Here is a 4,370-nt window from a genome sequence, read left to right as displayed (position 1 = left end):
GTGTGTCAGCCACTGTGCCAGGTCCCTATACTCATTTAAAAAAAAAGAGAGAGGGACAAATAAAATTTAGCCATGTAAGCAGGAATGACCTCAGTGTCCAATCACTCTCCCCTCTGCAGAGGTCAGGTGGGGCTGAACGTTCTAGCCCTTTAAATATGGACTTGATCTCTCTGGCATGGCCAGCCCCTCTCTTGAAGCTCTCTAAAGGCCTACTTTGAGGCACCTCATTGGCATAAGCTCAGGCGTGGTCAGAAGGGGCGCTTTACAAATAAACAGACACCCTTATCACCCGGGAAATTCCAGGAATTTTTGAAGCTCTGTGCCAGGAACCAAGAACTAAGACCAAATATATTTTCATTTTTATTTTACGTATTTTTTTTTTTATTTTTTGAGATGGAGTTTCACGCTTGTTGCCCAGGCTGAAGTGCAATGGTGCGATCTCTGCTCACTGCAACCTCCACCTCCCAGGTTCAAGCGATTCTTATACCTCAGCCTCCTGAGTAGCTGGGATTACAGGCAGCTACCACCACGTCTGGCTAAGTTATTGTTTTTTGTTTTTGCTTTTTTGAGAGATGGAGTCTTGCTCTGTCACCCAGGCTGGAGTGCAGTGGCACTATCTCAGCTCACTGCAACCTCCACCTCCCAGGTTTGAGCGATTCTCTTGCCTCAGCTTCCCAAGTAGCTGGGACTACAGATGTGTGCCACCACACCCAGTTGATTTTTGTATTTTTTAGTAGAGTTGCAGTTTCACTATATATTGGCCAGCATGGTCTCAAACTCAGGTGATCTGCCCACCTCGGCCTCCCAAAGTGCTGGGATTACAGGCGTGAGCCACTGCGCCTGGCCAATTTTTGTGTTTTTTGTAGAGACGGGGTTCCACCATGTTGGCCAGGCTGGTCTTGAATTCCTGGCCTCAGGTGATCCGCCTACCTGGGCCTCCCAAAGTGCTGGGATTACAGGCGTGAGCTACCACACCCAGCCCAAATATACTTTTCAATATCCCACACCTACACTCCGGGATAACTCAGCTCTTTCAGGCACTAATCACGGATCAGACCGGCGCTGTCTGTTGGAGGACCTGAGAACTCATGAAACCGAACATCTTACAGTCTCAGAAGTCCTTCACCATTATCCAGTTCAGCCCGTTTAATTTGACAGACACCTGGTGAATGAGACATGCCGGGACTCTTGTCCACATTTGCACAGTTGGCTGATAGCATAGTGTACAAACTGTGTGCAGTAGGTCATCATTTCACAGCTCTGCCACATGCATGTATATCACTGTGTCAAGCGTGTTCACATAGTATGGTGCTGATACATGTTGACAGGGTGTGGTATGGACCCTCTCTATGAAGCATGTTCACATGGTGCAGTGACCCATATGAAGCATGTTCACATGGTGCAGTACTGACCCTCTGTATGAAGCGTGTTGACACAGCGCAGTGCTGACCCTCTGTATGAAGCGTGTTCACACGGCACAGTGCTGACCTGTATGAAGCATGTTCACACGGTGTGGTGCTGACCATGTCTCTGACATTTAAGCTCGTGGTGTCCCTATGAGGAGTCATTGCAGACTGAGATGGGATTTTAAGGTGTTGCCTGCCCATGTGTTCTCAGATCCTCTCCTGAAGCCCCGTCCCTTCCCCGATCCTCTCCTGGAGTCCCCTCCCCTCTCCCCGGCCATCTCCTGAAGTCCCCTCCCCTGGCCCTCTCCTGGGACCCCTCCCCTTTCCCTGCCTCTCTCCGGAAACACCCTGCCTGCACCATCGCCTTATAGTTTTCTCATGGTTAGACAGGGATTATGTTTTTTGGGTAAAGGCCACAGAGGTAAAGTGCCATGTCATATCCAGGGTACATGCCATCAACATGACTAATCAGTGCTGACACGGTGCTGACCTGGGGGACGCAGCATTTCTCACGTTCCCCCACTGAGCCTCCGCAACTCCAGAGTGACAAACCGCTCCACAACCCACCATCTATTTTCTTAATTGTTCAGTTGCTAGTATCACATTTCATCAAGAGACGCATAGCAGAGTCCAGCCAGGACTCCATGACAGGGAAACCAGGCAAGAAATACTGTCTAGTTGCAACTTGAGGAGAAAATATTTCCTGCCTGGTTTCCCTATCATGGGAAGTGAAAGCCCCGAGTCCCCCCTAATTTCATTTCCCCAATCAAGCTAATGACTGAGGTTGTTTAGCAGCCTTGGGCATGATCACAGCGGAAACGAACGTTAGGGAACTTTGATGTCTCTGTGAAATACCGATAGTAAATGTTTCGGCATTTCCAAAACGTTTAGAAAATTCCCTGTAAAGTTACAAAAGTGAATCTGAATCTCACCCTACAGAAGTTAAACTGCTCCCTCTTCCAGGTAAAATTACCTTTGTAATTTCTTTTTATAACCTACAGCCTATTGCGCTTGGGTTTCCAAACGGTTTAAAGTTCCCTTGTCCCCTACTTTGTGTCAAGGGGGTGTTTGTGCCTCAAAGGGAAGATCCTGTACCTTAAAGGAAACCAGAACCGATAGTCGAACCGAAGCAGAAGTCTTGACCAAGCACTTCCCTCCTGGGAATGCACCACGATACCACCGCACCGAAGGCCAGGCTGGCAAACAGGGACGTGCATGCAGGGGAGACGAGAACTTCTCCCGCGAGAAACAGTCCAGCCGTATGAGGCCCAGTCCAGGAAGTATTGTTCACTTCGACTGTTCTCTCTTAGGAAAGGGCATTCTCAAAACGTTTCCGAACAAGCAGATCATCCCTTTTATATTCCCACATCCTCTGTCTCCTTTCCTTCTGCTTTCAAAATGTTTCAAATGTATTTACAAGAGTTGAGCAACAGAGGCATCTTTATCTGGGATCTTTACCCACAGAGCAGAGGACAGGGAGTCGTCACTGCAGAGATGAAGCAATGTATGGTTTGACCCCGTGGAGGACTTTGCTAGGCTGAGGGTGTGAATCCCAGGGCAGTGGAGGGGTAATCACTGGAGAGGAAGTCTGAGGACAGTTTGGGAGCGGCCAAATATAAAATAAGCATTTTCTTTCTAAATCCAAATGAACATTCTACGCGGCTGTAATCTCCAGGGTACTCCAGAGATCCTAAAGTTTCCTGAAGTTGTTTGAAAGTCACGGCCTGTGTAAAGTGAAAGTGCACACGTCTGTAAGCTCTGAGCTCAGGATTTCACATGAGGTCTTTTGTTCAGGGGTCAGGGGGGTTCTCCCTGCTGCTGGCTGAGGTCACTGCATTCACAGTGTGACAGGAGACAGCACAATACAGCAAAGCAGCTGGAGGGATCGCCTTGTGGAGTGGAAAATCTTCCGCAGAACAGAACGCTCCTGTCCTACTGTGCTGGAGAACGAAAAGGGAAGGGTGGCCTGAGCGAAACCTCTCTACGGGGCTTGCGTGTTCTGACACTGTGACCACCGAGGCCACAGCTGCCTTTGTGCCTTCCTCTCTGACCTCCATGAAGGGCTAGCACACAAACTGGGACAGGGATGGCTCTATCTCTTGGGTGATATTCTGGAAAAGTCAGTCTTGGCTTAGTCAAAGGCGTCAGTAATTCCCAAACAGCTGAGAGCAGACAACAAGCTGCAGCTTTCTTCTAACTTGAATTGAGAAGCCAGACTTCCACGTTTGCTCTCCACTGCACCTGGCTCTGTCCACTCGCTGACTTCTTCATATATAAGCTTATTTTCCACCTGGAAGAAAAGAGAAGAGAGCCCTAGGAGCCCAGCACTGGGTCAGCACCGAGGCCTGCACTGCTCCCCACATTTCCACTTAGGACGATAGCCTCTGAGTCCTCTCTCGCTGTGGGAGGCTTTGACAGAGGTTCACACGGGCCCAGACCACCATGATTTTCTGAGTCTCCTTGTTTAATAAAGAAAACGAAGTGCCAAACATTGTGGTATGTTTTAAAATTTTGTATTTAACAAGTGATCTTTCAAAAATGCAATGCAATCTAATTGTGCTATTCCGAAGTTAAGCATAGGATTTAGAAAACATTTTTATGGCATTTCTTTCACGGAACACGAGCTTAGCTTTTATCATTGAAGTAATTTCTGTCCATCTTTTCAGTGTATCTGTCTCTGAGACTCTAAGTATAGTAAGATCACTAGGAAATACTTTTAACATTTTAACTCTGAGGCCCTTCGTGAGGCCCAAGATAAGCCCCACGCACCCTCACTCCCAGCCACAGGCTCTGGCACCTCAAGGTCTGGACTCTGTACAGGGCCCCCCCATGTCCTGACACAAGATCCCATGTGTCACCTGTGCCTAGTAGAGAGGTGTGTATTGCAACAAAAACTACAAATCAAAACGGAGCTGCAGCTCAAGAATCTTCAAGTTTCCTGTACCGCACTGCTGGTTTAAGACA

The sequence above is a fragment of the Colobus angolensis genome, unplaced genomic scaffold (genome assembly GCF_000951035.1).
Source record: "Colobus angolensis palliatus isolate OR3802 unplaced genomic scaffold, Cang.pa_1.0 Scaffold144, whole genome shotgun sequence".
NCBI classification, from domain to species: domain Eukaryota; kingdom Metazoa; phylum Chordata; class Mammalia; order Primates; family Cercopithecidae; genus Colobus; species Colobus angolensis.
This window is presented reverse-complemented; position numbering follows the sequence as displayed.